Source organism: Typopeltis vanoorti, chromosome 3 (genome assembly GCF_054136105.1).
Source record: "Typopeltis vanoorti isolate ZY-2024b chromosome 3, IOZ_Tvanoo_1.0, whole genome shotgun sequence".
In the NCBI taxonomy this organism is placed as follows: Eukaryota; Metazoa; Arthropoda; class Arachnida; order Uropygi; family Thelyphonidae; genus Typopeltis; species Typopeltis vanoorti.
Genome location: NC_143551.1, coordinates 96,731,366 through 96,754,413, shown reverse-complemented (window position 1 = coordinate 96,754,413; position 23,048 = coordinate 96,731,366). Strand labels below are relative to the sequence as shown.

Below are 23,048 nucleotides of genomic sequence, written 5' to 3'. Positions count from 1 at the left end.
AGATCCCCATGGATTCTCCTACTTTTGATTTTGCAAGAGTGTGAGAATCTCACTCTTGCCTAGCTAATCTGCATCCATCTTTTGATATAAGCTATTGAAAAGTCTGGAGAAACTTAAGTGTGTTACTCTTGATATTTCCACAGTATATGATCAAGTCTGACACCATTGGCTTCTTAGCATGCTATGATCTTATAGTCTACTACAGTGATGGGATTGCTAGCTTCCTCTATGGCTGTTTATTGTGTGTCATGGTGAATGCTTTTCTCTAATCAAATTTAGTCATTAAATCTGGAGTACCCCAAGGATCTGTGTTCTCTTCCGGGTATACATCAGTGACCTTATCTCACTGACCTCAAATCCTATTCATAGTTTTCCTGATGAAAACATGCTCCATTCCTCTTCTTCATTCACAAAATCCTATACTCAAATGATTCAAGTCAAGATCCTCCATAACCAATGAAGATAAACTAATGAATTTCAATGCTATCAAAACACTATGTTATTTCTCAGAAGAAAGATTCTGCTTCACTCACCTCGGATAATTCTGATTGCCAACCAAGAAGTGTATCCTGACACAAACACATCACATCCATAGCCTCAAAAGACTTGGTATTCTTTTCATTCTAAAGATTATTTCTCTTCTGCACAACTCCTAACCCTTTGGAAATCTCAAATCCATCTAACTTCACCCTTCTCACATTTGGGGTGGCACAACAAATGTGAGAACAGTAGTCAGAACTATCTCACTAACTCTCTTCAATCACTTTCTCACAAATGTTCTACACATTCATCTAACTTCACCATTCTCACATTTGGGGTGGCACAACAAATGTGAGAACAGTAGTCAGAACTATCTCACTAACTCTCTTCAATCACTTTCTCACAAATGTTCTACACATTCATCTAACTTCACCATTCTCACATTTGGTGGTGGTGGTGGTGCAACATATGAGAACAGGAGTCAGAACTATCTCACCGAATCTCTTCAATCACTTTCTCACAAATCTTCTACACGTTTCCATAAATGAAGGAACAATGAGAAAAATCACAATAACTCAAAAACTGTATGATTATTTTTTATGCAATTCGGTGAAAAGCAGTATGATATGAGATGTGAAAGAAATACCCACAAAAATTGTAAATAAGTAGTTTGATTCAGTAGCAAATGGGTACATGAAGACAATGGTCAAAAACAAGAGATCAAAATGAGACTGTCAAAGTGCCTCAATAAGGTATATGGTCACACCTCAAAGCAGTACAATGCTCACAATGTTTCATACTGTTTGTAATGTGGTCTAGATCAGATAATAATAACAACCATTGCTCCTTCAAAACTCTCCTTAGTCCCTCAAGGTTTTTTTGGGGGGGGAGGGGGGGGTTGAGAACAGCAATGCATCTGCCTAGAGAATTCCAGACTTGCCCAACCAGGAGACCTGGTTGGCCAGTCCATATGTTCAATAGTCTCTTGTTGAAGATATTGGTCCATGAGCTTCACTCAATGAGGATAAGCATTTTCATCTTGTAAGATAAATGTCTTCCTTATCACACCTGCATACAGATGAACATTGGGATCCAGAACCTCATCTCTATAAGTTGCAACATTCATGGTTCTGCTATGAAGAACATACAAGTTGGTGCATCCACTCTACGCCTCCCCAAACCATCACACCACTTCTACCATAAATGTCCTTTTCACAGATATTACAGGGATGTCTCTGGCTCTCTTCAGATCATGGCATGCCTTATATCGCTTTATAGAGCAAACTGGGATTCATCTGTAAACAAAACTGACCCGCATTGGTCTTGAGTTTAGTTTGTTTGTGACTGTTGGAATTTTGGTTTCACAGTATAGAAACTATGGAAAACTAATACACAACCATCTGGCTACCTCTGCCTGACTTTGGCTGGCCTCTAGTCTTATGATTGCTCACCATCTGAATTCATTGGTTAAATGATGTCTTGCAGCCACATCCAAGAATTTCGCTATCACAAAATGTCATGTTCTCACTCCAAATATCAAATGAAAAACCATCCTAAAACGCCCACTTTTATGCTGTAGCTCATTTGCATATACTGCTGACAGAGACACTCACTTGTATACAATAATCAGACTCGGAGTCACTCTTTACATAATATACCTGACTTTCAGATCAGATTTTTTTCTCTTTTCCTCCCAAGTTATTTTGATTTTCTTTGTTCCTTAATTTATGGAAACCAGCACATTGCTATATTGTCTTTTTTTTTTTTAAATTAAAAAAAAAAAAGTAGAGAGAGAGAGGGATATCTATCTGTACAGAGAGTTGAATTTCAGAGGGATATTGCAAAAGTTGGCAAAATAGCTCAATGATTACTTGGATGTTGAAAAACACACTAACTAAAAACAAACTTATTATCCATTTTTATAAGGCTATGATTCAATCACATCTTGACTACTGTGCACAGATTTAGCCACCTAGGTTTCTTGAGAGAGATCAGGATATGGTGGAGAGGATCTGGAGACAAATGAACAAGCTGGTGACAGTTCTAGTTCTGTGGAATGGTACCTATGAGGATAGAGTGAAGGAGTGTGGGTTGCAAAGTTTAGTCGATAGACAGAAAAGAGGGAACATGATAGAAATATCAATTACTAAGGGAATTATATAAAAATAAAATCAACACAAAATAAATATTTCAATACATGATAAATAGAAAGAGAGTTAAGGATCACCCCAGAAGTTGTATAAGAATGTGGTTAGTAAGGTGTGAGGACAAGATATTTTGTTTAGAGTAGTGAATGAGTCAAATGGATTGCCAGAAGTAGTTGTGAATGACCTAACAGTGAATGAGTTTAAGGAAAGGTATGCTAGGAATTGTGTGTGTATAAAGGCTAGCATAGGTCTCCCATAATAAGTCTTCTGATTCCATGGAGATATCCATATAATAATAATAATAACTTGCTAATGTTAACCAGCAAAAGTGAACAGGATATGAGTGGAAGAAGGCACATAAATTATTTTATTTTTCATGCAGATGACATTTATGTTTTGATATCAATGAGCTGCAGATTTTAATCTCATTATTGAATGGATGTTTGTGAAAATCCTTAAATGTATACGTTTTCAGCATTCTATATGAGATCCCCACCTGGCTTTCAGAAGATTTGAAATGACATTGAGAAATACTGTATTTGATCTCTAAAGGTGAGCTCCCAGATTTGCTAATTCTTCACCTGTCAATAATGTCATTATGATATAAGTTTCTGAACTTTTATAGACAGGAGTGATATAAAGAAAATATAAATATAAAAATATATAAAATAAACAAATCAGCTAATGCCTTTTATTCCCTTATAGGGAGTAGGCGAGGCCTTTATACCCTATCTAGCTTTTGGAGACTGAGTGGGCAGTTCAATCTCCACCGGTAACCAATCAGAGATAGCTGGCCCATGTCTATCACTAATTATAGCAGCCACCACCGATGAAGAGGCTAGCAAACAAGTGTTGCCATCTCTTGGTACCTAACTCTAACAAGATATGTGACTGTCTGAAATAATGTGGGTACTACAGTCGATTTTCGTGGGTTTACGGGAGGAAAAACCCACTTGCCCATGCCAGAAATCGACTAACTCAGGAACTGGTTGAAGAAAGGCTTAGAAAAAGTTCCTCCAGTCAGCAACTAGACTTGAACTTAAGTCAAACTTCGAGCAACCAAGCACAGAGGAGTGGCACTTCCACTGAGCTACACAGGTCTTATAAAAATATATAAAAATTTTAAATATAAAATATAAAATAATAAAAAAATATAAAATTAAAGCTATAAAAAAATATAAAATTAAAGCTATAAAAAAAGATAAAATAACATATCATCATTATCATGATCAATTTTCTGATATGTATTCACAAGAGGTGTTCAAGTTACTATGACAGCACTACATGATTAAGTTTACATTATTATTAATCTCCTATCAACAACTTTCCTCCAAATCAATCTATTATTTGTGAGCACTCCAATGCTGTTATATTTAATTTTGATTGTTAATATTTGGTTAGTTCTTTTTTATACTAAATATGAGACATTTTCTTTGGATTTTATTGGACCATGATTCTTTATAAATATATGTATATAATTGTCTATCAGTTTTACCAGCTGGGGTCTGTCTGGCTTCTTCAGGATGAGAGTGGTTACACTAACAATAAATGCTACAACAGAAAAATGCAGTAATGACCTTAAAATCAGTTAAAAAAATTGAAAAGGACGAGTAACATTAAGAGCATAAAGCATGGAGACTTAATCATTGTTAGTAGATCTTGTTTTATAGTTTTTTGCATAATTCAGTTCTGCTATACATAATGAATTTATTAAGCTTTTCCAAATGTCTTTTAATATCATGCCTTGATTTCTATTGAGTTTGTCTCCTGTCCAGAGTATACCACTGCAGATTCTTCAAAGTTTCTACATTTGAAATCTTCTTCAATGTACAGCATGGAGCTGTTTTCCCAATCGGAGGTGTCTGTTCTGTTGTTGACATCTCTGATATGTTCTTTTTTTCAGATTTCTAGGCTTCGTGATGTTTGGCCTACATAATTCAGTTCACAGGAACATTGGGATGTTGTATACTCCTATGTATTTGTAGAAAGCGATGCTGTCCTTAGGAGATCTTAACATGTGCCGTAGAGTTAAAATAGGTTTAAAGGCAACCCTGATGTTAAATAAATAAATAAATTCTGTGTGATGATACAGATTTTCCCCCTTTTTACGGGAGTTCATGATACCATCTACTCCCCCCCCCCCAATTTTATCCGGGCTCCGGAACCGGCATAGGCTGATGAATTAGACCTATGGCTTAGTCAGTATTCCTGACTGTAATCCGTGTGTGTCCTCGGACCAGTTTGCCTGCTTGCGGGATGAAAAACACCAGATAAACTGGCGGGAAAAACCCTGCTGTCCATGCCCAAGACCGGCTAACTTGGCTATGGCTGAGGAAGATCCTTGAGCTCCTCATGTCGTTGATGGGAATCGAATTTAGAACACTCCTTCTCCAGGCATATGGTTGCAAAGTGCAAAGCCACTAGGCTAACCGCGCAGATACCCTGATGTTGAAAGACGTCATGATTTTTGCTATTTTGGTGGAGACTGAGCCTGCATAAGTATGACGATGCGTACTGTGTCACTTGAGGTTGTCACTGTGGGTTGTTTCTATAGAGAATCTTTTCAATTATATTTTGTGGATAACCATTTTTGGATAGGGTTTTTGATATGAGTGAGAGCTCATCAAGTAGATCTTTTTCTTCCATGATGATATTTATTGTTCTGTTTTTTAGCATATGTATGATGCTAAGTTTTTGTGCATAATGATGAGTAGATTTAAAATGAAGATAACGTCCAGTGTCTGGAGGTTTGTTGTAGATTGTGAGCTTGATTTGTCCATTATTCTGTTTTTTTACTAATACGTCCAAAAAGGGTAATTGATGGTTGTTTTCTAACTCTAATGTGAACTTAATATTTTTGGTGGAAAGAATTTATTTTTTTGAAGGAACTCATGTGAGGCATTTTCCATGTCTTTCCAAACGATGAACACATTGTCTACATATCTCCACCAGACTGATGGTTTTTGGAGTTATTTTTGATAAGTGGAGATACGTAGATGATGTGTTCATCATTTGAAAAGACACGGAAAAATGCCTTACACAAGTTCCTTCAAAAAATAAATTCTTTCCTCCAAAAAATTAAGTTCACATTGGAGATAGAAAACAACCATCAATTACCTTTTTTAGACATATTAGTAAAAAAAAAAGATAATGGACAAATCAAGCTCACAATCTACTGCAAACCTACAGACACTGGATGTTATCTTCATTTTAAATCTACTCATCATTATGCACAAAAACTTAGCATCATACATATGCTCAAAAACAGAGCAATAAATATCATCACGGAAGAAAAAGATCTACTTGATGAACTCTCACTCATATCAAAAACCAAAATCCTATCCAAAAATGGTTATCCACAAAATATAATTCAAAAGGTTCTCTATAGAAGCAACCCACAGCGACAACCTCAAGTGACACGGTACACATCGTTCATCGTCCTACCTTATGCAGGCTCAGTCTCCACCAAAATAGCAAAAATCATGAAGTCTTTCAACATCAGGGTTGCCTTTAAACCTATTTTAACTACACGGCACATGTTAAGATCTCCTAAGGACAGCATCACTTTCTACAAATGCGCAGGAGTATACAACATTCCATGTTCCTGTGGACTGAATTATGTAGGCCAAACATCACGAAGCCTAGAAATCCGAAAAAAAGAACATGTCGGAGATGTCAACAACAACAGAACAGACAGCTCGTCATTTCTCAATTTCGAACCATTCCATTGATTGGGACAACAGCTCCATGCCATACATTGAAGAAGATTTCAAATGTAGAAACTTTAAAGAAGCTGCAGTGGTGCTCTGGACAGGAGACAATTTCAATAGAAATCAAAGCATGATATTAAAAAACATTTGGAAAAGCTTAATAAATTCACTATGTTTAGCAGAACTGAAAAACGTGAAAAACTATAAAAGGAGATCTACTAACAATGATTAAGTCTCCACACTTTATGCTCTTAATGTCACACGTGCTTTTCAATTTTTTAAACTGATTTTAAGGTCGTTACTGCATTCTTCTGTTGTAGCATTTAATGTTAGTGTAACCACTCTCGTCCTGAAGAAGCCAGACAAACTACAGCTGGTGAAACTGGTAGACGATTATATACATATATTTATAAAGATTCATGGTTCAATAAAATCCAAAGAAAATGTCTCATATTGTTATATTTAACATTTAGTACTTCTAAAAGCACTTTTGACTGAATCAATCCACCAAGTCCTTGGTCTTCCTCTGGGTCTCTTTCCTACCATCTTGGTATGAAACACTTGTTTTACTAACCTTTCTTTGCCTATTCTATTTAAGTGGCCATACCACCTTAGATCAGCTCTGCTTACATATTCTTGAATGCTAATAATGTCAAGTTCCTTTCTAATATCTTCATTTTTAACATGATTCAGCCATTGATGCCATTGGTTCACTCCCCTTAATTTTTCTCAGAACCCTTATGTCTGTGGTCTCTAGTCTTTGATCAAGTGCTTTATTTCTACCCCAACTCTCAGACCCATAACTTAAAACTAATTTAAACACTGTCTTGTATGCTGCTAGTTTGGTGTTTTGGCTAATTTCTCTATCATTGCATATAAATTTATTCAGCTGGCTACCACCATACCAGCTTTGCTTATTCTGTTGTCTATTTCCAGATTTAACTTTACCATTTTAATTTTCATTAAAAACTGTTCCTAAATAGCTGAAATATTTTACTAGTTCTGTAGGATCTCCATTTAGAATGCAGCTGAAGTTTGTTTTCTATGTTCCTGCCTATTTTCATAGTTTTGGTCTTTTTATGACTGATTTCCATGCCAAATTTGTTACATCTGTTATTCAATTTAGTTAGTGAATCCTGGAGAATTGTACTAAATGTGTTCAGGACAACATTATCTGCATAAAGCAAAGAGCTTAATTTGACATCTCCAATTCTAATATCATGCTTGATGCCACTTTCTTTCATAATGTGATCCATATAGATGATGAATAAGAGTGGAGATAATGTGTATCCTTGTCTTACCCTTGGTTTTTCATCAAACCATCTTCTTCAATTCTAACAGCTGACTGACAACTTAACCATAGGTATATATTGCTCTGTGTAATGTTCCATTCACTCCACATAGCTGTAGTGTTTGGAAAAGCTTTTCTCTGAACACCCTGTCATATGTCTTTACCAGATCTACAAAACTTAAGTACACATCTTTGTCATATTCCCATAATTTCTCAACTATTTGTGTTAAAGTGAAAATCTGATCTTGACAGCCTCTATTTGGCCTCAGCTTGTTATCCTTATCTTCAGTTCTCATGTCACCTTTATCATCTTGGATTCCTTTTACAGTACTCTTTCCTCCATTTCTAAGATTCTTCAATGGCCTCCAGAACATTTTGCCACCTTCCTGATATTTATTTTCTATGTTTTCATCATCTTTTACATTTTTTTCAAAATCTTCCCATGACTTTTGTTTAGCCAGGGAACCAGGGCGAACAGTAAAAAATCAGCTACTGGAACAATCTGAAAGCACACCTGAACTCAATATCACCAGAGTTAAAGATCAGTACTATTAACATAAGAATCCTGAATGGCAAAGAAATGGAGCTAGCTGAGGAATTAGATAAGTACTAGATTGACATAATAGGGCTGACTGAAACAAAAAAGACAAAAACTGGTGATATCTTTCTGAGCAATAAAAACAAAATATTATATTCAGGCAATGACAATCAAGGAAAAGAAGGAGTAGCCATAGTATTCAACACTAAATACGAGACTAATCTTCTTGAATGGCAGGCAGTGTCAAGTAGAGTGATGTGGACAAATATCAGAATGGGGAATTGGACAATGAGACTTATTTGTGCCTATGGTCCCACAGAAGATTCTACTAAGGCAGAAGTGGAGGAATTTTTTGATGCTTTAGAGAAAGCAAATGACACAATGAAAAAGGAAAAGTTGGTAATTGTTGTCCAATTCCCCATTCTGATATTTGTCCACATCACTCTACTTGACACTGCCTATTTAGATCCCCAATTGTTGGGGATCTAAATAGCAGAGTAGGAAGTGATTGTCAGACATACAAAAATATTTTGGGAAAATTTGGAGAAAAGAGCAACGCTAATAATAATGACAAATATCTGTTGGATTTCTGCTCAGGACATGGACTGGTTATTACTAACACCATGTTCCAACATAAAAATGTGTACAAATTCACATGGAAAGAAGAAGCAAGGAATAAGAAAAGTCTCATTGACTATGTTATTGTGTTGATAGTGATGTTTTCTCCCTAGTGCAGGACACCAGAGTGTAGTGTATAGAGGATTTGAAATTGGAAGCGATCACTATTTAGTCTTGAGCAGGATAAAATTGAATTTCATACTAAAAAGAATAACATGTAAAAGTTTTAAAGTGAATAAAAGTTGAGCAGCTCTCAGATGTGAACTGTAGACAAAAATACACAAAGTTTATTGAAGAAAAAAAAAATGAAAGAGTTTGAGAACAGGGACCAAACCTTGGAGATTCAATGGCAAACCTTGAAGAAAATTCTGATTGATTCAGCAAGAGAGGCATGTGGTGAGGTTGTCTGCAAGGATAGAAAAATCAGAACTCCATGGTGGACAACAGGAAGTTAAAGAGGCAGTGAAGGAAAAGAAGAAAGCATATCAAAAGTTCCTGGCAAATAAGTCAGCTTGTGCTCTTAAAGAATACAGAGACAAATGTAAGAAAGCTAAACACTGTGTAAAACTAGCTAAACAAAAGTCATGAGAGGACTTTGGCAAGAACATAGAAAATAAATATCAAGAAGGTGGTAAGATATTCTGGAGGTTGTTGAAGAAACTTAGAAATGGAGGAAAGAGTGCTGTAAAAGGAGCCAGAGATGATAAAGGTGAAATGAAAACAGGAGAAAAAGATATCCTTGAAGTATGGAGTAATTACTTCGAAAAATCGCTAAATGAAACAAGCAGTGATAACACACTGGTAAAAAACATTCAATACGCATACAGTCAGGAATACATATCCATACTTGAAGTAGAAAAAGCCATCAAAGGCTTGAAATGTGGAAAGGCAGCAGGAGTAGATGATATTCGAATAGAAATGCTGAAGTATGGTGGTATAAAAGTCTTACAGTGGCTGCACTGCATTGTTCAGAAAGCCTGGACAGAGGGACGAATTCCAATGATTGGAGTAGAGCTCTCATAGTACCCATATATAAAAAATAGAAATAAAATTGAATGTGAGAATTACAGAGGTATTTCTCTACTGAGTGTTCCTGGCAAGATCTATCAAGTATACTTGAGAAACGGTTGAGGAGAATTGTGGAAGAAAAGCTTGGTGAAGAACAAGCTGGATTCATGCCAAATAGAGGTGTCAGGATCAGATCATCACTTTACAACAAATAGTTGAGAAAGTATGAAATTATAACAAAGATCTGTATTTAAGGTTTGTCGATCTGGAAAAGGCATATGACAAGGTGCCAAGAGAGAAGCTATTCAATATGCTACAGTTATATGGTGTCAATGGGGCATTATATCAAGCAATACTCAGTCTTTATTTGAGTTGCAAGTCAGCAGTTAGAATTGATGGAAGTACAGGAAGATGGTTTAATGTTAAATCTGGTGTGAGGCAAGGATGTACATTATCCCCTCTGTTATTCATTATCTATATGGATCACATTATGAAGGAAAGTGGTATTAAACATGATATCAGAATTGGAGATGTTAATGTATGCTCTTTGCTTTATGCAGACGATGTTATACTTCTAAATAAATCCACTACAAGTTTGCAAGATTCCCTGACTAAATTGAATAACTGTTGTAATAGATATGGTATGAAGGTCAGCAATAAAAAGACAAAGACAATGAAAATAGGCAGAATCATTGAAAATGTCAACTGTGTTGTGAATGGAGAACCTGTGGAACAATTAAAACATTTCAGCTACTTAGGAACGATTTTTAGTGAAGATGGTAAATTAAATATGGAAATAGACAACAGAATCAACAAAGCTGGTATGGTAGGAAGTCAGTTGAATAAATTCATATCGAATAAGAGAGAAATTAGTCGGAACACTAAATTAGCTGTATACAAGACAGTGTTCAAACCAGTTTTAACTTATGGATCTGAGAGCTGGGTCAGAAGTAAAACACTTGACCATAGAATAGAGACCGCAGATATGAGAGTCCTGAGAAAGATTATAGGCGTGAACAGATGGCATCAATGGCAATATCATATTAAAAACGAGGATATTAGGAAAGAACTTGATATTGTCAGCATCCAGGAATGCGTTAGCAGAGCTAATCTCAGGTGGTCACTTAAACAGAATGGGCGAAGAAAGATTCGCAAAACAAGTGTTTTCTGCCAGGTTGGCAGCAAAACGATCCAGAGGAAGACCAAGATATAGGTGGATTGATACTGTATAAAGTGCCTTAGATGATAGAAATATAAGATCTGATAATGTTGGAGTCTTGACAAGTAACAGACTGATTTGGAGGAAAATTGTAGATAGGAAGTTAGTAATGAGGTAAATTTTTCATGTAGTAGTATCATATCCTGTACACCCCTTGAGGGTACATATCAGGAATTTGATGATGATGGCGATGACTTTTACACACAGCTTAGCTCTCTTAAATCGGCCTTCAGAACACACGCAATTTACACAAAAAATAATACTGGTAGTGGTGAATTGTGGATGACATTGGTGTACTTGGTGGAGTAAGTGGTGCACATGGAGAGTTGTAGACCCTACCTCGATGAGTCTTTGGACTTCTTGAAGGTGTCACATAATAATAATAATAATTATAATTAAATTATTATTACACCCTCAATGGAGTTGGCAGACTCATCGCAGGAGTTTCATTCAACTGACAACATATTTATTATAGAGAATCTTAAAATCCTTAACACTCCTTGCATTAACAAACATTCTGGTAATGTGTTAAATTCAGTGACAATTCTGCAGGTAAAAAATCTACTCCTCAAACCCCCTCTTCACACACACTTTCACATAACTTCCAGAGATGGTCTCTGGTTCTTCCCTCTCACCTTTTACTCTTTTTTATAATCCCCTCTGGATTAATCTGATAAAATCCTCTCACCAACTTAAATGTCTCTATCATATCACCTATTTTCCTCCTATCCATCAAACTCTGCAATAAACATTTCTTCAACCTCTCTCTCTCCATAGCCAGCACTCCGAAATCCCATCATTGTCTTAGTCACTTGTCTCTTGAACCCCCCTCTAATGTCTCCACATCACAATGAAAACCAGGTGACTAGTTCTGAGTACAATATGCATAGTCTAAGTGTGGTCTGACCAGTGCCTTATACAGTGGCAGAACCACTTCCCTATCCCTACATGTTAGAGTACTTCTTATCATAGGCACTACAACGTGCAGCCTTTGCAACACTAGTAATATGCCCTTTAAACTTCGGTCTATCAACCCTCACTCCCAAATGTCTAATCACATCCACTTCGTGCAGTATGGCACCATCTATATGGTACATAGCCTTATATTTCTGCCCTCCAAAATGCAAACCTTGCACTTATTCAATATTAAAACTGCAACCCCACTCCTTTGTCCAAGTAAAAAGTCTATTCAAATCTTCCTCAAGAGAATTAACATCAACAGTGCTACTTATAAGTCTTCCCAACTTTGCATCATCAGCAAACAACTGAAGATCCCCAGTCAGTCCACATGATATATCGTTTACAAACAAGTTAAACAGCAAGACCCTCTGGTCATCTTCCTTCTTTGAGACACTACTCCATCATACACAACCTGCTGGTATCATTCAGAGAGCCAATCTCTGATCCAAGTAACCAATAAACTATCTATTCCCATTCTCTGCAGTTTGTATACCAACTTATCATGTGGTTATCTATCAAATGCTTTTGCAAAATCCAAGAAGATCACAGCATATGATTCTCCCTTATCTAACACGCTTGTTACCTTATCATAAAATGCAAGTAAATTACTAAAACAGAACCTACCCTTTACAAATCCATGCTGGCCATCATAAAGAATGCTATGTCCATCAACCTCATCCTGTATTCTATTCCTTACCAATCTCTCGAAGACCTTGACCACAACCGCAGTTATACAGACTGGTCTATAGTTGGAGACCTTGGTCTTCGAACTATGCTTGTGGAGTGGTACTATTTTGTTTTCTTTCGACTCCTTAGGAATCCTATTCACTGCAAGACTTTTATTAAATAACCAGGTCAAGGGCATAGCCAACTGCACATTCCTTAATAATAATAATAATTTTTCTCTGTATTCTTTTAGGACATCTGCTAACTTATTTGCTAGGAACTTTTGGTATGCTTTCTTCTTTTCCAAGACTGCTTCTTTAACTTCTTGTGTCCACCATGGAGTTCTTATTTTTCTATCCTTGCAAACAACTTCGCCGCATACCTCCCTAGCTGAATTAATCAATGTCTTCTTCAGAGTTCGCTACTGAGATTCCAAGGTTTGGTTTTTGTTTTCAGTTTGTTCAATTTTTTCTTCAATAATGTTTGTATAGTCGAGTCTACAATTTACTTGTTAAAGTTGCTGAACTTTAATTCTTTTTAGAACTTTCTGACATACTGTTCTTTTCAATGTGATATCCATTTTTATCCTAATTAGTACTAAGTAATGCTCACTTCCAATTTCAACTCCCCTGTACACTCTTGTATCCTAAACAGGCATGAAGACATCACTATCAACAATGACGTAGTCAATGAAGCTTTTCTTACTCCTTGTGTCTTCTTTCCATGCGAACTTGTGCACATCTTTATGTTGAAACATGTCCTGAGCAGAAGTCCAGTAAATACTTACCATCATTACTAGCTTTTTTCTTTTTCTCCAAATTTTCCCAAAATGTTTCTATATGCCTGGTGGGATTCATTTCCTACTCTGCTGTTCAGATCTCCAACAAGGACCACTTTTTCCATTTGCTTTATGTCAGCTGCCTGTTCTAATGACTCAAAAAATTGCTCCACTTCTTCCTTGGAAGAACCTTCTGTGGGACTATAGGCACAAATAAGTTTCATTGTCCATGTCCCCATTTTGAAGTTTTCCACATAATTCTACTTGAAACTGCCTTCTAATCAAGTTTATCTTCATGCTCAGTGCTGAATGCTATCACAACTCCTTCCTTTCCTTGATCATTATTGCCTGAAAATAACATCCTATACTTATTATTTAGTAAGATCTCACCTGTTTTTGTCATCTTTGTCTCAGTAATGCCAATTACGTCCACATGGTACTTTTCCAATTCTTCTGCAAGTTCAATTTCCTTTCCATTAATACTCCTTATATCCATTTGGATATAAGGAGTATTAATGTAAGAAGATGATTCCTATCTTCAGTTCTTCTGATGTTGGGTTTATTCTTCTTCTTCTTCTTCTAGATGTTGAATTGGAACTTGTTTCAGTAGCTGACTTTTCACTGCTCACCCTGGTTCCCTGACAAAAACAGTGTGTGTGTGGGGGGGGGGGTCTTGTTTAACCAGACAATGCTGCCAGCCCATCCTGTTTCATTCAGTACCCAGTAGACAAAGGCGCATCACATGAAGGTGAGTACTGGACATTAGGTCAGAAGCCCCAGTCAGTTCTCCATTCCTGAAAGGCAATGTGGAGATCTCCTACCAGTTATTTGGCTTTGACCCTTAAGTGGCCCCCAAAAATATATATATAAAATATATATTATTATTATTTACAGATTATTAACTGACTTAAACACCGAGAAAAAAATACAAGAGATTTAATAAGGTTTCACTACTAGTTTCATCGGAAATGCCAACTTCGTCAGGTGAATACAGTACCATAGAGAAAACATCTTAAAATATATTGTACTTTAGACAAAACAGAGTTTAGAACAAGTAGTAATGTTTGAAATTGAGTCTGAGTCTGAGTGTTACTTCTGTTGTGAAGCACTGTGTGTGTGAATGATATCACGAGTGCACCAAAACTGGATTACAGCGCTATGTGAACCGGGCAGGTGTAACTGAGATTGCTGTTTGGATGGGCAGAGTCGAGAGCTATTTCTTTGGATTCCAAGATATGTCTTTCTAATTTATCAGAGCATTTATGGATGTTTGAAGTTGAGTTCCAGTCTATTTGATGTTGTCATCCTTCAACATTGGTAGTGGCCGAGAATAAAACGTGGCTGGATAGGGCACTAGCACGGACTCTGTTATAAGAAATATCACGTTGGTGTTCTTCTAGGCAGAGAGAGAGAGAGATGGACTTTTCTGTCTGGCCATAATATGGTTTGCCGCAACTGCAAATGAATTTGTATACTTCTGAAAAATGAAGAAGGTTGTGTTTTACTTTAGGTTGACTGAGGTAAGATCAAAGTTTTGGAAAGGTGGAGAAATATGTTTTAACATTAAATTTCTTCAGGATTTTTGCTAGTTTGGAGAAAGAGAACTTATATACAGTAAGGAGATGTAGGCTGTTGGGTTTGAGTTATCTTAATTATTATTGATTACTTACACTAAGACGATTATAACCATTATAACCATTATTTAAGAAAGTCTTTTTGAGGTAACTAAGTTCTTGTTGAAGTTCATCTTCTTCTGACAATAAGGATCTCACCCAATGAGCTAGTGTGGAAATAATTCCTAATTTCTGAGGGGGAGGGGTTGTGGTGAGACGAAGCATGTAGGTATCTATCGGTGTGTGTGTTGGCTTTCTAAAGATATAAATCTTGAGACCATCCATTGTTCTAGTAAGTTTTATATCTAGAAAAGCTAAAACACCATTAACTTCTGGTTCGAATGTGAAGTTTATATTTTGATGAAAATTATTTAAATGATCCAGAAAGGTTTGTAAGTTTTCTGGGCTGTGCTCCCAAATTAGGAAAATGTCATCCATGTAACATAGCCAGATTTTTGGTTTCAGTGTTGCTGAGGAAATGGCCTTTTCCTCAAAATCTTCCAGAAAAACGTTGGCTAGCACCAGAGACAATGGGCCAAACCACTATTCTGTTTGTAGATCTTGTTTTCAAATAAGAAGTAGCCTGAATCCACACAATGCCAAAGTAAGGCAAAGATCTTTTTAGATGACTTGTTTTTTAAAAGACTAAGGACTTCCTGGGTTAGAATACTGCTGAATAGTGAGACTATGTCAAAGCTTACCATTCTGTCTGCTCTGTTAAGCTGGATGTTCTTTATCTTTGAGACAAAATCAGCTGAGTTTATGATAAATGAAAAGGATTTTCCTGTGAGATGTTTTAAGGAGGAAGCAAAATATTTCAAGAGATTGTATGTAGGGGAGTCAATGCCTTCAACTGGTCTAAGATGAGTGTTTTCTTTGTGGATCTTCGGAAGGCCATATACACGGAGAATAAGTGGATGAAGAAAGTGGAGTGATAGGCGGATATTCCTAGGTAATTCTGAGGTGGATTTGAGGAGATTATTTGTTCTAGTTATGTAGTTCTCTCGTGGGGTCTCTTTGAAGTTCAGAGTAAGTATTACAATCTAATAATTCACAGATCTTGAGGCAATAATCGGATCTAATCAGGATGACAGTGCCGTTCCCTTTGTCAGCTGGCAAAATGATGATATCTTTATTATTTCGTAGCTGATGAATAGCTTTTCTCTCCGAACAGGAGATGTCAGTGGGAGATCTACTGTTGTTGATTGCAAATATGGCTTCTATCCTAAGTAGGTTTGCATCATGTGTTGGTAGATTGGAGGCAGCTTTTTCTATTTTCGTAAGAAAAAGTTCTTTAGGAATAGATCTAGGTGAAGGGACAAAATTAAGCCCCTTGGAGAGTACATTTATTTCTGCCATTGTAAGAATATGTGAAGAATCAAACAGACTGGAACTCAACTTCAAACATCCATAAATGCTCTGATGAATTAGAAAGATGTATCTTGGAATCCAAAGAAATAGCTCTCGACCCTGCCCATCTAAACAGCAATCTCAGTTACAGCCTGCCCGATTCATATAGTGCTGTAATCCAGTTTTGCCGCATTCATGATATCATTCACATGCACGGTGCTTCATGACAGAAGCAACTCTTGGACTCAATTTCAAACACAACTACTACTTGTTCTAAACTCTGTTTTGTCTAAAGTACAATATATTTTAATATGTTGTTTTCTCCATGGTACTCTATTCACCTGATGAAGTCGGCATTTCCGATGAAACTAGTAGTTAAACCTTATTAAATCGCTTGTATTTTTTTCTCAGCGTTTAAGTCAGTTAATAATTTAAACAAAATATACATTATATATATATATATATATATATATATATATATACAGATATATAAAAAAGAGCCTCCATAGCTCAGTCAGTATAGACAAAGCTGTTTGGTTAGAAATACCTGGGTTCGATTCATTGGTGATGGGAAGAACATCACCAATTTTGGTGATGTGAGGAAACATTGGTGATGTGAGGAACATCACCAATGTTTTTTGGTGTCTTTCAATGAAAGGTGAGTTAGCCGGTCTCATACGGAGGTAGGGGGTTTCTCACCCGGAAACTCGGGTTTTTTCAGCCTCTACAACAGGCAAACCGGCCCCATGAACACACATGGTTTACAGTCATGAATATGTAGCAGTCCTGAGCCGAGATAAAATGTGGGGGGGGGGGGTGAACCACCCTCCCCTCAGGAACATTTTGTGGGCAATGCCTACAAAGTCACCTACGGTCATAAACAACTCAAAGGGAAAAACCACCCACCATATAAAAAATATATATATATATATATATATATATATATATATATACAGAGAGAGAGAGAGAGAGACCACTTATCATACCTTCTTTTAAATTTATTCACTGATAATGCGTCCACTATTCCCACTCAGTGGTGTGTAGCTAGAGCTTTTGTCGCCCCTCTCAATACATAGGGAAATAAATTAAAACACTATGTTTATTTTTGAAGTAAAACTTTAATTTCAATATTCTAAAATGTTATTTTTCTTGCTTTTCTGTTAGCAAAATCGCCGATGACATTGCCGAAGTCTATTTCATAATAATGTAGGAAATTCTTAATTAATTTTATTTAGAAAAACACCTCTCACAACTAGCAACACTTAGAGCAATTGTGAGAAAAATTCACAGTAGTATTACAATATTTGGAAATGAGTTCTCGAGACTGTATTTTAGAATTAACTGCAAAAGTTCAAAAAGGCTCAAAGTGCCATCCGGAGCGGAGCGAACTGCCCCTCCTTAGCTACACCTCTGTTCCTACTACCAATCCATTCTGCTTATATACCACTGGTCAATGGAAAAATTTAATTTTTGTACATACTTGCTGATCATATTCCTGCTCTGACCCTTATTCTCTCTCTCCCCTTACCGCATACTCAAATATTTCATCTACCTCTATCCTATAAAATCTCATTAACATCTTGTATATCTCTTATTACATCATATCCCTTCTGCCTCTTCAAGGATTGCTCACATTTCCTTATCTCTTCATACTCAACATGTCCCACATGAGGACTTTTTCTACCGATTCCTAATTCCTTCAGATTCTTTGCTGACTAAATATGAGAACAAAAGTATAGACAGTCATATCAAGATTGCATAAACAAGCACAATAATTTCATTATCAGTATCTTCAGCATTGTTACATTTCCTCTGTAATTTTTACAACCTTTGCAATGTAGTCCCTGGACTTCAACCTACTTTCTGCAATTAAAAGATCACTTACTTCATTAGTTTCTTGAAGCTCCATCAACATATCAATATACTGCATATTTGAGGGTGAATCTTTTCAACCCAAAATGTGTAACTTTGAAAGAGACAACACCAAAATTAATAGTTAAGAATTTATCGTGACACAACATACATGTTAAAATAATTACTTTACTTAATATTAGGAAAGTAACATGCGACATTTTGACCTCTGTATTGAGGTCATCATCAGGCTACATGCCACTACACTTTACAAAGGTAAAACGAATCTATTTAATCTTTTACCTAGCCTAACCTCTTGTGGAAAAACTAAATTAATAATATTAAATTTTTTTTAAATTAGAAACAGATTAAAAAAACAAATTAAATTTAAAAAAAAACACTGATAAATATAAAAATAAATAAAAAATTAAAATAAAATAAATAAAATATAGCGTAGGGACTTGGTACCTTTCCAGTCAGTTCTATGATATGTTTGGAATGCGTGGTCTGATAGGCCTGTTTTACCATAATGGAGGTATTTAATGTGTCGTTTGTGTTTGTCTTTTCTGATTAGGATCATGTGTCCTGTTTTCTCTATATAGGATAGGTTATGTGTGCTTTGGATTTTGTAAACCCCTGGATGGGCCAGGTATGGAAGAGAATCTTTGGAAGACCTGAGTAAATTTTTTAATTTTGTTGGGGGGGGTTTAAAGGTAGTCTTGATGTTGTATTTATGTAGTGATTTGTCTATTTTTTCCAAATGCCTCTAACATAGGGTATGGCTATGGCATTCTTGTAATCTTTTTTTTGTTTTAGTGGTATTTTTATGGAGGATCTTGTGAACTGTTTTTTTATTGTAGCTATTTTTTACAAATGTATGGTTAATGATTTCGAATTCTTATTTTAGAGCTTGTTCATTTGAGCAAATAGTTAGTGCTCTGTGGTTGAGGGTGCTTATGACTCCTAGTTTTTGTGTTGGGTAGTGGCATTTTTGTGTATGTATTGACCGGTGTGTGTAGGTTTTCGGTAGACAGAGAAGGAAAGACAGCCTGAGGGAAGATGTGTGATGAGTGTGTCAAGAAAAGGAAGGGAGTTGCTGTTTTCAATTTCAATGGCGAATGGATATAACTGTGTTGTTTGTTCAGGTGGATAAGGAATGTATTTAATGTTTCGTGGCCATGAGGCTAAATGGCAAAAATATCATTGGCCTATCTGAGCCAGACTTTGGACTTTAGGTTGGCCAAATCTAGAGCTTGTTGCTCGAGGTCTTCCATGTAAAAGTTAGCTATTGGGGGGGGGGGAGTGGTGAGCCCATGGCCATACCTTCTTTTTGTAGGTAAAAATTTTTGCCAGGATGCACGATCCTAATCAGAAAAGACGAAACAAAGAACACATTAAATACCTCCTTATGATAAAACAGGCCTCTCAGACCATGCACCCAAACATACCATAGAATTGACTGGAAAGGCACCAAGCCCCTACACTGCACAAAAACCTGGTTGGAGAGAAAATTCAAAGAAGCTTTTGAAATGCTAAAACATTATCCAAATCTAAACAAAAATGACAGATTAATCATTCCAAGAATGCGGAAGACCCATCTGCAACCCTTATAGCAACCGGAACAAGCCCAGAAGAAAATCTCAATACGAGAGGACTTTAGAAATGTTTAATGTAGTTCTGTTTTTAATTAATTTATTTTTTAAAAATATTTTGTGTTTATATTTTATTTATTTTAGTTTAATTTTTAATTTATTTTTATATTTATCGGTGTGTTTTTAATTTAATTTGTTTTTTTAATCTACTTAGAATTTTTTTATAAATAAATAAATCAGCTAATACCTTTTATTCCCTTATAGGGAGTAGGCCAGGCCTTTATATGTTATCTAGCTTTTGGAGATTGAGTGGGTAGTTCAATCTCTACCAGTAGCCAATCAGAGATAGCTGGCCCATGTCTATCACTAATTATAGGCAGCCACTGAAAAAGAGACCAGCAAGCAAGTGCTGCCATCTCTTGGTACCTAACCCTAACAGGTATGTTACTGTCTGAAAATAATGTGGGTACTATGGTCGATTTTCTTGAGTTTACGGGACAAAAAAAACCAGCTTGCCCATGCCAGAGATTGACTAACTCAGTAACCGGTCGAAGATAGGCGTGGAAAAAGTTCCAGTCAGCAACTAGACTTGAACCTAAGTCTAATTTCGAGCGACCAAGCAAGTGCCACTTCTACTGAGCTACACAGTTTTGTTTTTAATTTATTTTTTTTAAATATTTTATCTTTATTTTTTATTTCTTTTTAATTCAATTTTAATTTATTTTTATATTTATCTGTTTTTTTTTATTTAATTTTTTTCAATCTATTTATATTTTTTTAAATTTAATATTATTAATTTAGTTTTTCCACAAGAGGTCAGGCTAGGTAAAAGATTAATAAGTAGTTAGAGTCATTTTATCTTTGTAAAGTGCATGTAGCTTGTATGTTATACATACGTATTTTCCTGATGATGACCTCAGTAGAGGTCGAAATGTCGAATGTCACTTTCTTAATATTAAGTGAAGTAATTATTTTAACATGTATGTTGTATCTCCATAAATTCTTAACTATGAATGCTGTCCACCGTGTAACCTTAAAAGAAACACAACACAAAAGGGATATTCATTTGCTCATAGTGCAAGACTAGAATCATTCTGTACCATTCTATCCAAATCAGCTCATCAGCAAGCAACTGAATATTTCTTCTACATTTTTCTCCCAATATCTTTAATAATAATAATAATAATAATAATAACTGAATAGCAGTTATCCATGATAGATTTGTGATATACTACTGGTCATCTTCAGTCTCTCGGATTATGTCCCTCCATGTTCTACGTTCTGATACCTATTTAGCCAGCTAGCCTCATAATCATGGCACTCATAAATAATAGCACTAGTTTATTTTCTATCCCATAATAGTAGAGGTTTATACAGTAACCTTCCATGGAGTATTTTATCATCAAATGATTGTATGATGTCCAGTAATATCAAGTGTCTTCTGTACAATAATTAGCTGAGTAAAAATACTAAATTTACAATAAAGTAGAACAATAAAAAAGAAGTTAAATAATAAGATAAGAAATAACAAAAATAATTGAGAGTATAATTTAGATAAAATAATAATTACAACAGATAATTATTATTTTTGTAGAAATAGTACATCCTGCAGTAGTACATTCATTAAATTAATTAATGAAGCTAATAAAATTGAACATTTGAAGTTCTGACAGCAAGCCAGTACAGTATGATTTCTTACTGAATGGCAATATAAAGATATGGACCAGAGCTTCAAATTGGGTCTAGGATACTCTTATTTTCCTAGATGCTCTCAATTTTCTCAGTATCCTGTAGCATTTATATTAATTTTTTTATATAAATTCTTCTTTATACTCTTAAATTTTTATATCTCCATGCTATCTACCTTTTCCTTCAAAACAATTAATACTAGAAGACTTGAGATATATGGATCAATTTAAATCAAGACATTAATTAAGACAAAAAAAAGTATATATACAAGCTTAACAATGAAACTTACACTTAAGTATTTTACAAGGTAGTCAGTCCCCTGATTTCTTCAACAGGAAGTAGGCAGAGCAAGTCAGCTTATTATGGAGTAAAGTCATGCCTCACATTAGACTGCTGCAGGAAATGTGGAACCAGAGAGAAAACATGTTCTCCACATGTCTACCCAATCATATAAGGAGCACAAGGATATGAAGGGGGCGACACATATTGCTAAATTCTAAAATAAAAATAAAAAACGGTTAATAATAATAAATATGTTCAGCAGAAAAGCATAAATTCAATAATAATAAAATCCACAGATAAAATATGTTTTATATTTTTATAAATAATAAACATATAGATATCATTAGAGAAAAGAGAAAAATTAAAGATTTAAATTAAATGTCATGAACTGCAAAAAATCTATATATATATATAGAAAAATTTTGTAATACAATTAAATCAGCTACATATATAAATTATTTCTTTTTATTAATTAATCTTAAATAATGAAATTAAATAATGAAAATAAGGTATGCTGTAACATTAAATAATCAAATTAGTCATTGGGATGTAAAGCTAATTTTAAAAAAGTCACAATAGATGGGTGGAAGCATCATGTAAAGATTTTTTAGAATCTCATCTTTAGATTTGTTGACAATCTCAAATTGTTCAGTGCCTGAACCCCTAGATGGAGGACAGGAAAGGAAAATTATTTGAATGAAAACAAGATAATGACTAAAAATAGCATTATCTCAATCACTATATAGTATGATTAAATTACTGGAATTCAATGGGTAAATTATTATTATTATTATTATAGAGAGACCTCTAGGGAGTCAGGAACTCATCAAGGAGGCCATACTATTCCCTGTTCTTGAATTCAATCACCTACTTGCACACACACAACATCCAACAGCAAACCATTCAAACCACGACTACTCTATGAGAGAAAAATCTAGCCATCACCCCCTACTTGACAGCATCCATTCTCAATTTCCAAGGATGACCTTGCATCCTTTCCCCACCTTCCATAAAATGAAAAATTCCATCTACTGAAATTCTGTATAACCCTTTCAGAAGTTAGTAAGTCTCAATCATATCATCCCTCTTTCTTCTGTTTGCTAGTGTCTGCAGCTTACTTTGCTCTCTCCCCACTGAAATCAGAATCACAATGGAAACCAGGAGAGACAAGAGAGTCCAAGTGTGTTCTTATCAAGGAATTGTAAAGAGGCAAAATGACTTCCTGATCTTTACATGTCAAGGTTTGTTTCGGCATT

The 23,048-nt window shown here is 35.4% G+C and overlaps 1 protein-coding gene across 1 annotated transcript in view; it reads right to left on the bottom strand.

Moving 5' to 3' along the window:
* LOC150108407 (reelin-like) overlaps positions 1-21,923 on the bottom strand; it is a 920,570-nt gene extending 898,647 nt beyond the window's left edge. The window contains exon 1 of the mRNA XM_090390755.1: positions 21,800-21,923. The gene's annotated coding sequence lies outside the window, so the exon portion shown is untranslated. The remainder of the gene's footprint in view (positions 1-21,799) is intronic.
* Positions 21,924-23,048: the final 1,125 nt, after the last annotated feature.